Raw genomic sequence first — 15,282 nt, forward strand, 5'->3', positions numbered from 1 at the left:
ACCCCGCCTGTCAAGCTTCTCAGCCACAAACCCATCAGTTATGGACACTGGACTCAGATCACAGCCTGACACTCAGAACCAAACACCAACCCGCGTACAGGCAGAGTCAGCAGGACACGAAGCCAGGATTGGCGTCTGTGCAGCTGGCGCCCTGCTCGGCCAGGGGTCAAGGCTCTGTTGGGCTGAGCGCAGAGTTGTCTGAAGCCCTAGCTGCTGGAAGGCGGGTGGCAAGGGGGCAGCCAGGATGCACCCACCGTAGTTCTCACTGCAGGAGGCACACTCAGTCAACGGAATCTCCGAGCGCTGACGTGTGACGTGTGGCCTGTGACATGAGCTGATTAACACCCACAGGAACCGAGAGGCAGTCTGTGCTTTTCTGGCCACACATGCCAGGTCCTTCTGTTCTTTGGCTGGATGAGGGGACCACGGACACTGCTGGCTCCCAACACCTTGGGATTCAGAAGTCAGAGGTTGCAGAAACTAGACACCTCCCGTCACCCTGAGCTGGAGACAGAGATGCTGGACTGGGGCTGGGGCATCCCAACACCACCTTCCCCGCTGACCTCCCAGGGCAGGTGAGATCTGGAGAGCTGCACAGTCTCCTCTTTCAGCAGAAGCTGCTAGCATCCTCTGCTGGGGCATGCCCAGCACTGCACAAAATTATACAGAGAAGACACCTTTTAGAACAGGGACGGGGTTCCTGGAAACAGGTGCTGGTCCAGTCGGCAAGGCGGCCAGCACGAAACACCACAGATGCGCAGCTTCAACAGCATATACTCATTAACTCACCATCTGGAGGCTGAAGTCCAAGATCAAGGTGTGGGCAGGGCTGGTGTCCCAAGGCCTCTCTCCTGGGCATGTTGGCAGCTGTCCCTTCCCTGGGTCCTCACATGGTCCTCTCAGTGCATATCTGTGCCCTTATTTCTCCTTCTTACAAGGACACCAGTCAGATGACATCAGAGCCACCTTCATGGCCTCATTTAACTTAATCACCTTTGTAATGACCTCATCTCCAAATGCAGTAGCATCCCGAGGTACTAGGGATTGGGATTTGAACATATGAATTCTGGGGAAGTGCCCACAACTCAGCCCCTAACAGGTACACGAGCAGTGGCAGTGCTCTGGTTCTTGTTACAGCCTAGCCCCTATGGAGGTGCCCTCAAATGCTACTCACCAGTCGGGTTATTTTTACCGTAGACACAGTTGTCTGGTGACACAGGCAAGAGCCCCCTTTAAAGCTAGAAAGTCAATGTGAGGTCATGTGTGCCCTTGAAGAAGGGCAGGGGGCTTTGCCCACCCTCTACCCACAATGCTGCTGGTGTTTTGGTCACAAGGGTTCTTTAGAAGCCAGTGTTCCGTCGTCACTTGCTTTGTTTTGGGGGGACAACACAAGAACTGGGATTCATTTCTTTTCTTCTCTGTCCCATCAGTCTCTGGGTCCAGGTCTCCTTCCTAATTTTCCACATCTCACAGCCAAGGTCCCTAGTCAATCACATCCACGGGAAAACCCAACACGTGGTCATGGTGGCACACAGAGACTACTCTGAGTGCATCATTGCAGGTTGTGAGTTCCAACAAACGGAGAATGGGAGTCATTCAAGGAAAGAATGCAAATATGTGATGTTTAAAAGTCTATTAAGTTAACTGGCAGTAGTATTTCTATCCAGAGAGAGAGAGAAGGAGATTTTGAGCTTTTGACACTAATTTCTGTTGTGAATTCTCAAAGTCCTTTTATGACTGACCAAAACCAAAAACAAAACAGAAAATACACAAAGCAGGTATTCCTAACTTCTTTGACCCTGGAGGGGCTGCAGGTCCTTAAATGGGGAAGTGAGAGGTCCCAAGACACCCAAGTTCTGCATGATTGATTTCCAACGAGGTACATGGAGACCAGCGGAGTGCCCAGCATGGGAGCAATTGAGAATTGGGAGAGTCAGCACGCTTGTATCACTGGGGCAGGCCTCTTCCTTTCATGGGCTGGAATTATGACAGGGCTCCTGGCATTTCTGAAAGTCTTTGGCCCCCTCTTCTGGACAATGTACCATCCAGCTGCCATTTCGCTCTGCAAGGGCTGAGCACATGGTAACAGAAATCAAATAGGTGTAAGTGTTAACTGTGTGGCGGTCCTGGTTCTGATATAGTTGGAAATGACTGCTTACTCCTCCAAGAGGAAAATTCCATGAAACAGGAGCCTATGTGTCTGGAGTGCAGACGGGTTCCTTCCACCGTATCCTTCTCTCCATGGAGGTTCAGAGTTTTCCATTACTATCCCAACAAGAGAAAAAAAAATTTTTTTTTAATTAACGTTTCTAATTGCCATCATGCTATTAAGCTTCAGCCCAAAACATGCAGCCCCATACCCATGTTTTCTTGCTGTCCGTGTAGAAGCCAAGGAGACAGACAGCAAAGGGCCAGTCCTCACATGGGTTCACACAGGCCAAAGTGCTGGCTCTGTTCGGAGCAGGCAAGTGGGGGGTGATGCCCACATCAGGTCTTGGTGAAATCCAAGTCCGTTGGAGTGCACAGGCCTTGGCATTTGTAAGGCTGAATGGCAATCCCAAAGATGTCCTAATCCCTGGAACCTGGGACTATACCACATTAGGCAGCCAGAAAGACTTTGCAGATGTAAGTTGAGGATCTTGTAGGGAGGTTATCCTGAAGTAGCTGGGTGGGTTCAGTGTGATCATCAGGATCTTTGCAAGAGAGAGACAGGAGGGGTCTGGCTGCAGACAGAGATGGCAACGTGAGAAAGGCAGAGGGACAGGGTTTCAAGATGCTACTTTGAAGATGGGAAGGGGAGCATAGTACAGATGGGCTCTGGAAGCTGCAAAAGGCTCAGAAACAGAGTATCCTGAAGCCCTTCCAGGATTTGAGAAATCCTGACCTCCAGGCTGTAGAAGCTTGGTGTTGATTCAAGTAACTACGTGTGTGGTGACTTGCTACGGCAGCAATCAGACGCACAGGCTTGTAAAGGTAAGAAGATGACAGCTTTGATTCCTAAGAGGAGGGAGAGTTTCCATCGCCCATTGGAGATAACCGGCTAGGCGCCAGGCCCCAGACAATCCACTGGAGACTGAATCCAAGTGAACATCTCCTGCGGCGCTCGTTCTCCCAACAGCCCAGGAACCGTGACTTACACCCACGCCAGTGCTAGGATATTCTGCATTTGTGTCGGTCAATGTGAGGGAAAGGGCAGAAGAAGCCATGGAAAGGCTTCTCAACCAGAGGCATATTTATCTCTTGACTGTGCCCTTTCAACTCACAGATCCCTGAATGTGAACCCATGACTCATGCAAAGAAGAGAAAGAAAAGGCTTTTTTTTTTTTAAAGATGTTATTTATTTTTTCATGAGAGACAGAGACATAGGCAGAGGGAGAAGCAGGCTCCATGCAGGATGCCGGATGTGGGACTCGATCCCAGGGCCCCGGGATCACGCCCTGAGCCAAAGGCAGATGCTCAACCACTGAGCCATCCAGGTGCCCCCAAAAAGAGGCTTTTAAAACCCTTTCCCCGAGGTAGGATTCTTGGGGGCAATTCTCGCAGCATCCAATGCAGGAAGAAAGCCATAGAATAATTACAAAATCCGACATCACTTGTTTGGTATCATCTCATCCTGCCCAGCTCATATTACTCTAAATTAATTTGTGGAGAGTATTTAATCCCATTTTGTGAAAGTTGAATGGTGTGACCATCTCAGTCCAAATGAGTTTGTGTTTTCCATTTTTAATTTTGTAAGATGAAATATCTAGCATGACAGCACATACCTAAGGTGGATCTGCAGGCTCTTTATTCATTATTCATGAATAGTCAAGCCAGCCCACCTGCCAGAGAAGGGAAATCCAGAAGCATTGGGGCAGGGGCTCCATTGGCCTCAACCTTCCATCACTGGTCCAATTCCCAGTCAACACAAAGTCTTTAACAAATGCTTGTTGACCAACTGAGTAACTTTGAGTTATTAATGAATTTTTATGAAGGTAAAATTATGCATCCTGTTTTCACCTTATTCACCTCATGAGGATAAAATTCAGCATTAATCACAAGATGTCAGAGTTTTTAAAAAGAGCCATCCAAATGGTTTGAGTTGTGAGACTGTGGCGATGAAACAGTCTTGCTTTCCTTCTTACTGACAGAAAAAATGTGATTTTCAAAAACCACCACGGTGAATCTCTTTTTTGAAGGAAGCAGAGAGTAAATTCAGATCCAACCCATGTTAGGAAATTAGTGTTTTCCATGCCACTCACTGATTGCCAAAACTCATTTTGCCAGAACACGTCTCTCTAAAAACAGGCAGATTTAAAAGGAATAACACCACAGGTAAAGATTCCCAGGGGAAAAGAAACAAATTACAATTCCGTAGTGTGACCTTTAGCAAACAATCACTAAAGTCTTGCTCAAAGGTGAGCAAATCATGGCAGGACTATCAACAGATCTGTGTCATTTGAATATGGTAATGAAGGAAAGAAAAGCAATGTTTCCTCACTGCCCAAGAACCCTTAAAGCCTTAAAGGCCAGGTCAGTTTTCAACCACTGCAGTGATACTGGGGGGCGGTGTGTGTGTGTGTTGGGGGGGGGGATGTCAGATCCTCAGATCAGGGCAAAGTGTCAGAAAAACAAGGATGCTGCTTGCTCCACCCCTTTTATTAAGGCTCAGAGACACAGCAGAAAGCAGAGGCTTCTCAGCACCTACTCCCTTCCCTCTGCTGCTTGCTCTGCAGCCCCCACCATGCCTCTGTGGGGGTGGGGGTGCCCTGCAAAGAATCCAACTGAACCAGATAGAAAGGGGCTGGGGCAGGGGGAATGGAGCGGGGCTGGGGTCCTCACTGGGGCAAATGCTGAGGTCTGACGACTTCCTGACATTACCATACACAGAAAATCAAGACATAGCCCACCACATGCTTCTGAATATCTAGTAACGTGTCCTCCCCAATATCACATCTTTGTCAGGAAGGATTAGACTTACCAAGATGACATATCAGAGCAAAAATTGATGTGGGAAACAAAGGCAGAAGAAGAGGGATTATTAGATTCCCTTCCTCCCCTACTTCCCACTGACCGTCCTAGATGCAGGCAGGGGGACCCTCCTCCAGGGACTCAGCTGCCTCCATGCAGACACTCTGCTGAGGGCAAAGGCAACCTTAGCCCGACCCCTAGGACCCTGTTAGTCTGCTCTAACATAAAAATTCCTTTAGAAATTTCCTTTATCTCTAAACCCCCCAAGATATGCGTTGGCGATCGTCCCTCAAGCACATGGCCCACAGATGTACATCCAAAGAGTCTCCTGACTCGGGTTTTATTAGATGGTTAAAAGTGATGTTTCCCAACAATAGCTGGTCCCCTCAGGATCCTGGAGACCTTGCTTCCAAATTCCTTAGAGACTTACGCTCCCCCTAATCCCCTCTCAACTTGAAAGTATATAACCAGCCACTCCTCGTGACCCCAGGGCAGCTCTTTCTGCCCACAGGTCCTGTCCCTGGGCTTTAATAAAACCACCTTTTTGCACCAAAGGGATCTCAAGAATTCTTTCTTGACCATCAGCTTCGAACCCTAATATCTTTTCTTTCATCAAAGGGACCAGATGATTCCACGGCAAATGTTGTAATCACAGAAGAGAAGCAAGAATCATACAACAATACACTGTGTCTTCCTCAGGTGCCCTCCCAAAATAACTTTCACTGGTCAAAATATCCCTAACTTTTATTGACTATTTCGATGCCCTGTCAGTGTAAAATACATACACCACATTGTAAAGATCAGGACCACAAAGAGAAGATAAAATATCTCTGTATTCAAAATACCTCGCTGAAATGATACTTGGATATATTGAATTAAATACAATATATTATTAAAATTAATTACACCTGCTTTTTTCTTTTTTTTAATTTAAGAAAAAAATATTTGAATTTATTTATTTGAAACATTGAGCACAAGCTGAGAGGAGAGGGAGAAGCAGGCTCCCCATGGGCTCGATCCCAGGACCTCGGGATCATGACCTGAGCCGAAGGCAGATGCTCAACCACTGAGCCACCCAGGTGCTCCTCTTTTTTTTTTTTTTTTTTAAATACAACTACAAGGAAATTTTAAATTACAAGGACCCTCGAAGCTCTGTCAGCCAGGCTCCTCTGCTCTATTACAAGAAGACGTACCTCGATCTGCTCTGGCTGCTCTAAAAAAGCAACACAGACCTGGAGGTTTAAATAGCAAACTTTGCTGTCTCCTGGTTCTGGAGGTCAGAAATCCAAAATCCAGGGGATGCAGATTTGATTCCTTCTGGGGGCCGTGAGGGGAGAATCTGTTCCAGTCTTCTCTCAAGAGGCTTGTAGATGGCTGTCTCCCCTCTGTGTCTTTACATTGTCTTCTATGCATCTGTGTCCAAATTTCTCCCTTTCCTAAGGACACCAGTCATATCAGATGACAGCCCAGCCTAATGACTCAACATAACCTGATTACTTGTGTCAAGACCCTCTCTAGGACACCTGGGTGGCTCAGTGGTTGAAGGTCGGCCTTTGGCTCACGTCGTGATCCCTGGGTCCTAGGATCAAGTCCTACATCAGGCTTCCCGCAGGGAGCCTGCTTTTCCCTCTGCCTGTGTCTCTGCCTCTCTCTGTCACTCATGAATAAATAAAATCTTAAAAAAAAAAAAAAAAAAAAAAAAAACAGACTCTAAATATGGTCACAATCTGGTTACTGGGGGTCAGGATTCCAACATACAAATTTAGAGGGGGACACACAATTCAGCCCACAGCAGGACACGAGTCTGAAGAAATCCCCTCTGGATGAATAGTGGAATTTGTCAAATCGAAGGAGTAGCAGTATTCTACTACAGGACTTATATGATGGCCTATGTTTGCCAAATCCCGGGATCTCCACAGATCCAGGTGGTTTATACAGTCCTCCAGCAGCAGTGACAGGTAATCCCACTCTGATGTCACTCAAAGGTTCAATTTGTTTCAGATTTTCCTCCAAAGACTCTAACGTATCCTTTCTCTGAAGCATCTTTTGATTTTTCTAATAAAAGAACCAGCTATATCAATGTATAATTATTAGTGTCACCACTGAAGAGTTCAAGCTAAAAACGATAGTAGATGGCAAAATTATTTTTATTACATCTATGACAATTTGTTTTCATCTCTGCCTCAGTTAAAAATTTAAAATGTTTCTGAATTTTAAAACTCCAATTTAAAAGTCTGCAGGGGTGCCTGGGTGGCTCAGTGGTTGAGTGTCTGCATTTGGCTCAGGTTGTGATCCCGGGGTCCTGGGATCAAATCCCACATCAGGCTCCCCACAGGGAGCCTGGGCCTGTGTCTCTACCTCTCTCTCTGTGTGTGTCTCTCATGAATAAATTTAAAAATTTTTTTTAAATAAAAAGATAAAAATCTGCAAGTTTGTTTGCTGGAAAAAGTTGACAGCATCATAAATGTGTGAAGCATGCCAGTTTAGAATTTTTATATTCTCCATATGCATATTTGAGAAGGGCATAAGGAGCTTCAGTAAAGAAAAGTAGGGTTTTCAAAACCACTTTAGCAAATCCAAAGATGGTTTGCTATGGAGGCAGGATTGAAGGAATCTGTAGAAACTAGAGAAGTAATTACTTACATTGCAAGTAATTATGAGAATTTTGCCTTCTGACTTGAAGTCTCATCTGATGTCACCAAGTCAACCCGATTTTAGAGCTAACAAGGATTCTATGCCTGGGTGTGAGAGGCCAATGGTGACACTCTGATAATCAGAAATCCTCAAGGACAGGAGCCCCCCCTCCCCCCACCAGAGGATGGAACCAGATATAAGGGCCAGCCGTCTGCTTGCACACAGCGAGCCTCCCCAATGCCGCCTGCATCACTCTGGGGGAGTCATAGCGTTCAGGACCACAGGTGTGTGTTCACCGGTGACCAGGTTCAAAGATGATGAGAAGCTGCTTCTGCACAGTGGCTCACAGCTGATTGACTCTTCCTTGTCTGAGACACAGAGCAAATGAAATAAAACTCCCTAGGATATCATGAGAGGCATCTAATTCTACCTCCAGGATTTACTATCCTCATCTTTCTTTCTTCTTTTTCTTTCTTACTTTCTTTCTTTCTTTCCTTTATTTTTTTCTTTCTCTTTCTCTTTCCTTCTTTCTTTTTCTTTCTTCTTCAGGTAGACACGAATAAAAGGCAGAGGGGTCTGTGAGTTCAGCCACACAAAGCACTGCCCACCTCCCACTGCCTTTAAACCTGCAAGTGCCTTCTGTGAAAAGGGTCCTTAAATCTATGCCTTTGGGGCAGCTCTTCAGATGCTTTACTGGGGAGAGCTTTGGTTTTGCACCTGCTATGTGCATCGCTTTGGTGTCAGCTGAGAAAACAAACTCTGGAAAGGGGCAGAGTGGTGTCACCCCCTCCCCAGGGTCTGAGCTACCCCCAGCTTCAGACTCTCAAGGCCAGAAACTAGAAAGAGCAGGTCCCAGATTTCAGAATGTGCATAGCGAGTTTCCTTATACATCTTGATTAACTGAGCCCTGATGTGATAGCACACCCGAGGCTTTGGGTCAGAGCCAGACTTCTGCGTTCACCACTGTACCAGCCCAGGGTAACACTGTGGCTTCAGTGCTCCATGCCAGCTGCCCCACAGGGAGCCACAAGTGGAGACCTGTCCTGTGAAGCAGCAGGCTCACCCCTTAGGTAAGGCACAGAGATATATGGGTTTCCCCTGTTCCTAATGGGCAAAGGAACTACCTGCCCCCCTCCCATTCCGAGAGCACTGCTTGGGGACATTGCACGGGGCTCACCCACGTGGATGAAGGAGCATGGGGTGGAGAGTGAGAATACTGTATGGGGTTCACCCCACATGGATGAAGGCGCACAAGGTTGGGAGGTGCTCCAGAGGGATTTGTGTTCAGTGACGACATGGACCATTTAGCACTAAGTCTATGATCTCACCTAATCTTGCCTTGATGTCTTTCAAGATCTAATTTCTGGTCCTTTTAAACACATTATTTAATAAGCCATAACCAGCCTGCGCTTTACTTTGAAATAGCTGGTTGCTCTTCATTATGAGGTAAAACTTTATAGTGCAGCTATGGAAGTTACCCTAACAGACAAAAGCATCTCTGCACAGTGGTATCTCTTGATTCGTGTTCTATTTGGTGGAATGTTCTGACCACACTACTGGCCTACTCAGGGCCATTTTGTTTTACAGTGAGAGACATCCACCCAGAGCAATGTAACCCAAATCCAGAGAGATTATTCTAATGGCGTGGAAGCTTCCAGAAGAGTTCCAGATCAGATCCAGGCACTCTGAGTCTCTCCGCAGGCCCTGTGACCTTCTCACGCCTCTTTGCTTCACTTTTCCTTTTCCAGACTATTCTATCTGTGTTGCTGAGCATTTGGTAAACACAGCAGCACCAGAAGTCCCAAACTTCCATATTCTAAGTTAAAGTGATATGTGAGCTCAGAGCAGCATCTCTCAGTCCCAGTCCCCAAGTTTTGCGGACAGGATGTGGCAGGCCCAGTTTGAGACATTGTCTTCCCTTTGTACCCACCCAGGCTGACACAGGATTAAGTAACAGAAATAGCCACCTTCAGGAAGAGGAATAAAAGGGAAAACAGAACCAAAGCAATGAAAGTATTTACTACAATGTTCTAATTCCACTGTGCTCCTACCTCTTCTGGGGGGCAGAAAAGCATTTGTAGCAACATTGAATGAAAAATATTGAGAATTCTTACCTCTTGGAAGAAGGAAGGAAAGTTCACCATAATTTCACATCCATGGTGCTCACAGCCCTTCCTCTGTGACCTAGAAAGCTCATCCTTTTTATGAACTTTATAACTTAAATAAATAAACAAATGCGCCTGGGGTTAGGGTACAAACGGTAGGTGATGCGTTGGCCAAATCAGGTGGGGGTTCACAGCAGTGTCAGGACATCCCCTTTCCTTCTGCCATGTGGTCAGTAGGTCCAGCACACTGGCTTCTTGAAGGCAAAACCCCAGTACTCCCTTTTTCATCCTGGTCTTCTCTTTGACTTAATTCAGTAAGGATTTTGCCAACACAGCCTTCCAAAAATTAGTGGGGAAAAAAAAAGACTAAAATTTAAAGCCTGGATAGAAACCTCATCTACTGAAATTCAGCACTAAATTCACAACCTGTATCCACCAGATGATTTAGACGTGGACAGTGAGCCATAAGATCGTTATTTCCCTTGAAGGGAAAAGTATAATCATTTCAAGGGAAATAAAATAAATAAATGTGCACTGCTGTGGAAGAGAAGCAAAGATACCCAGTAACAGCGAGGGCTGTGGTGGTGGCGACTTCTCTCACCCCGAAGCTTGTGGGGTTGGGAATCTCAGAGTTAACAATCGAAAATATAATAAACCAGAAACACAGGAACGCAGAATTGAAGACAGATACAAAATGCTTTGAAGATCTGGCGTTTTGTGTCCACAGGGACGAATGAAGAAAGCAGTTCCTCTCACACCACTTTCATCATTAAGAGCCTGTGACCTAGGAGCTCCACAATATTATCTGAGGCATTAAAAATGGAAGTAGGAGAAAGGCAGTTTTTGTGTGCAAGGTGTTAGTAGCTGTGTAGATAAAATGCACTGATAGCATCATTGCAGACGTGGGATGGTGAGGAAGGGCTTGCTCCCTGGAGGTCTGTGCTTCCTGGGTACCTGAAGAGAACAATTCTTACCCCATCTTCCTCCACAGACCCACTGACCGAGTGTGAATGACCGGGTTTGGAAAACGCTCCTTCCCCGTGCAATTGTTTCAGCTTTCTGAGCTGGCCCCAGACAGGTGCCAAAGCAAAGACCCTAGTGGTCCCCTAGCCAGGGAGCACCGCACCCGAAGTTCATTCTCTGTTCAAGGAAAGAGCACCTCAGAATCCAATTTTGGTTGACTATCTTAATATGATATAAAGTAAAATAACTGCATTGAATTCCCACGGACATATTTACAGACAGCAATGCTTTCTTTAAAAAAAAAAAAATAAACACAAAAAAATGTGTTTGATTTTTTGGGTGGGTTGTTAAAAATAAAAGTAGGAATAAACAGTGACAAATAAAATCCATTCAGAGCAAAAGCCTTTTGAGTTTTGTAGCACAGCAGAACAATATAAACAAGCCAGAACCTTCAAAAGCCATTTCGACGTGTAATTTTATCTTTCCTGACAGTCTAAGTTGTCAATTTTGTAATCAGCCATTGTCTAGAAATAAAAAAAAAAATTAAAATAGACTTTATTGCTACTTTTCTAGTTGCTGGGAAAGAGAGAGAAATATATATGGAAGAAAATCAAACATTCTTTTATGACAAAAGAGGTCATTGTTTTCCTCTATAAATACAATAAAAATTATGTATTTATGTGTCTGTGCATATGTGTGTATGCACTTTTTTTTAGATAGCTCTGCATTTTCATTTTATATACTATACATGGAATTTGAAACTGAAAATAGCAAGTATTGATATACAAAAGAACAGTGAATAAATCCTTTAAAAAGAGAAAAATGAATAATAACACTATCGGGATAATTTATCTTTAAAATTTGGTCTTGAATGTTTTGGACATATTTACTGCTTTGAAACTTTAACACTGTCATGTTCCAAAGTACCCACTTGCATGGAACGTCCATTTGATTTTCTGTATTAAACAGTAAAAGCCTTGGGCTGCCTGGCTGATTCAGAAGAGCATGTGATCTCAGGGTTGCGAGTTCAAGCCCTACATTGTGGGTAGAAATTACTTAAAAAAATAAAATATTAAAAAATAAGGTCTCCACAGAATGGGTGTGCTCTACACTGTACAACACCTCCACCTAGTGGCCACATGGCTTCATTACACAGCAGCCCAAAATGAAGTTCACCACCTTCAAGACCAAAGTTTCTTGAAATCTTAACAACCATTGCAGCACCTGGCTGGTTTGGTTGGTTAGGGGTCTGACCCTTGATCTCAGCTGTGGCCTTGATCTCAGGGTCATGAGTTCAAGCTCTGAGGAGCCTATTTTAAAAAAATAAAAGCTATAAATTGTAACAACTGTTAAAGCAACATATACAACCCATAAGCAAAGAAGCAGAATGGGGGGGGGGGATATTTATGTGTGTAGCACACAGCAAATACATTTTAACATTTTGTGATGTGAGACTCTTTACATTCTGGAATGATCTAAAATGGTCCTTTTCCCGAGGTTAAATTCCAACAGATTTTTGAAAGAACATGAAGTTACACAGAAAGGCATGAAATAGCTCTTACCACCTAAACCAGAGCTAGCAAGAAGCCAGATGGGATTCGTTCACTCCTTCAACAAATACTTGCCGAGTTCCAGCCAAACACGGGCACGGGCACTGTATCCAGGACTAACAGGAATGGGACAATCCCTGTCCTCAGGCAGCTTGGGATCTCCAGCTGTCCTCCCTAAGGTGACTGTGATAATTAACTTCAAGGGAGGCCTGGGTGGCTCAGGGATGAGCACCGCCTTTGGCTCACGGTGTGATCCTGGGGTCCTGGGATCAAGTCTCCATATCAGACCTGCTTCTCCCTCTGCCTATGTCTCTGTGTCTCTCATGAATAAATACATAAAACCTTTAAAAAATAATTTTTTAAAATTAACCTCGAGCCATCAGGGATAAAAACAACATTGACATATATTAAAGCTAAAAGGGAAAGAAATGTAAACTCCTGGTTTATCTGTGCAAAGTAGTATTACTTAGTGATTGATGGTCTTCTTGCCATTTGTGTGTCTACACTGCTGTGAAGCAGAGCAATTACCCTGCACATCTTTAGCCATTCCAGATTTAACTTTGCTGAGCACACAGTGAATTCATGCCTATTCGGGCTTTACTGTTTTCATATTCATGCGATGTGGCTGGGTCCCACAAATTTAAAGAGAGCCAGAGCAGCCACAACTGCTATTCCTTCAAGTACAAGAAAAAAAAAAAAATGAGTAACGCTCAAAAAATAGTATCTAAGAACTGATCTTAAAAGCTAAAATATTATGGCCAATATTATTAGACCTACAATGGTCACTGCCTTATGCGCCTTGGCAGGCAGGGACTGCTAGTACTCTTCAAATGCCTTAGCATTTCAAAAAGCCGCGTTTACAATTATTACCTAGTCAACTGGAGACCAACCCTCAAAAATGGTGCATGAGGTCCCCAGGAAGTTCACAATGGTTGTGGAAATGATTTCAGGTATGGAAATCTCAGGGTCTGGCCACAGGCCGACTAAGCAAACACATCCTCATGTTGAAGAGCACATGAATAGCAATCTTTTTTTTTTTTAAGATTTTATTTTTTTTATTTATTTGAGACTGAGAGCGAGCTTAAGCAGAGGGAAGAGGCAGAGGGAGAAGGAGAAGCAGACTCTCTGCTGAGCAGGGAGCCCAATGCAGGACTCAATTCCATGACCCTGAGATCATGACTTGAGCTGAAGGCAGATGCTTTACTGACTGAGCCACCCAGGGCCCCAAAGAGCAATCTTTTGAACACTTGGCTGGGCTGGAAAGAGAGCAGAGGGAGATGTCCCACCTATACTACAATGTGACCATACAAACCTCTGCTGAGCACAAAATTCTTTCCAGCACAGAAACAGGAAAGTAAAGGAGTAAGTAAAGCACATCCCACGTTGGTGCTAAGTCCCGCAGAGACAACAAACCGGGGTGGAGGCAGTGCCAGTGGATACAGAGTGGGCACTGGGAGTCAAAATAGAACGGTCAGCAAAGGTTGCTGAAAAGCAGACATTTGGGCAAAAATACTAAGCAAGGAAGGAAAAGAGTGAAATGGTTGTCAGGGGAAAGGATGTACCAGAGAGAGGTCAGGACAGGGATAAACACTCAGAGGAGGGTTTCCAGGAACAGGAAGTTCGCCTGGAGTCTGCGGGCTGTGTGGGGGCAGGAGGGTGGGCATCGCGTTGGGAGGCAGGGGGCCAGGCCATGTGTGACCTCCTAGAGCCCAGCAAGGATGCTGGCTTTTATTTAAACAAAACAAAACGAAAAAGGCAGTTCACCCATTTCTCTCACCCCTCCACCCTTGCCTCTGGCAACCACCCACCCAAGTTGTTCTCTGCTAAAAAATGTTCTTCTTGGTCATGGTGGTTCTTTGGAGGGGTTCACGGAGGGGTTAGATTCTACACATAAGTGCAATCACATGGTATTTGTCTTTCACTGACTTATTTCACTCAGCATAATACCCTCTAGCTCCATCCACGTTGTCACAGATGGCAAGGGCTCCTTCTTTTTTATGGCTGAATAATATTTTAATATTTCATTGTGTCTGTATGTGCATATACATACACATATATCTCACATTCCCTTATTTGTTCATCTATTGACAGACACTTAGGTTGTTTCCATGTCTTGACTATTAAAAATAATGATGCAGGGATGCCTGGATGGTTCAGCAAATGAGCGTCTGCCTTCAGCCCTGGGATCAAGTCCCACATCGAGCTCTGCACAGGGAGCCTGCCAATCTCTCTGTATCTCTCATGAATCAATAAATAAAAATCTTAAAAAATAATAATAATGATGCAACAAACATAGGGGTGCAGATACCTTTTCTAGTTAGTGCTTTTGCTTTTGCTTTCTTCACGTAAATATCCAGAAGTGAAATTGCTGGATCATACAGTAGTTCTATTTTTTTGTATTTTGAGGAACCTCCATAGTGGCTTTTTCACATGTCCTATAATGGAATATAGTGGCTGCATCAGTTTGCACTCCCTCCAACTCCCTTTTTGCATTCACTCCACATCCTTGCCAACGTTTATTATTTCATGTCTTTTTGATTCAACCCAGTCTGACAGGTATGAGGTGACATCTCATTGTGGTTCTGACTGCATTTCTCTGACGATGAGTGATGCTGAGCATTTTTTCATCTACCTGGTGGCCATCTGTGTGTCTTCTCTGGAGAAATGTCTCCAGAGAAATGTCTCTAGATCTTCTGTTCACTGTTTAATAGAAATTGCTGGTGGTTTTTGCTCTTGAGTTGTAGGAGTTCTTGTTACAGTCTGAGATGGCTTCTCCATGTGGCAACACCCCCAGCAAGTGGCCAGCTCTGGTCAGGAGGATCAAGAATTCAAATCGAGAACCCTGTCCCTGTGCTTCCACCTCTGCTTTGAGGCTCTGGTGAAAAGTCACAAGCTGAGGAGGCTCTGAAGCTTGAACTCCTTCACCCAAAAACTTGTGATGCTCAGTAGATCCCATCACCTCTCTGCACCTGTTTTATGTTATTTTAAAAAAGGAGCACCTGGGTGGCTCAGTGGTTAAGCATCTGCCTTTGGCTCAGGGCGTGATCCCGGGAACCTAGGACTGAGTCCCACATCTGGCT

General features: G+C 44.9%; 1 long non-coding RNA gene across 8 annotated transcripts in view; it reads right to left on the bottom strand.

Moving 5' to 3' along the window:
* Positions 1-15,282, bottom strand: part of LOC111097000 — a 41,904-nt gene that overhangs the window by 25,943 nt on the left and 679 nt on the right. For 5 of the 8 annotated variants that reach the window (XR_005354305.1, XR_005354308.1, XR_005354304.1 and 2 more), the window contains exon 2: positions 99-2,265. This is a non-coding gene — a long non-coding RNA (uncharacterized LOC111097000). The remainder of the gene's footprint in view (positions 1-98; positions 2,266-15,282) is intronic. The other 3 variants (XR_005354310.1, XR_005354307.1, XR_005354306.1) reach the window with 3 other exon arrangements.

Source organism: Canis lupus, chromosome 1, assembly GCF_011100685.1.
Source record: "Canis lupus familiaris isolate Mischka breed German Shepherd chromosome 1, alternate assembly UU_Cfam_GSD_1.0, whole genome shotgun sequence".
NCBI classification, from domain to species: Eukaryota; Metazoa; Chordata; class Mammalia; order Carnivora; family Canidae; genus Canis; species Canis lupus.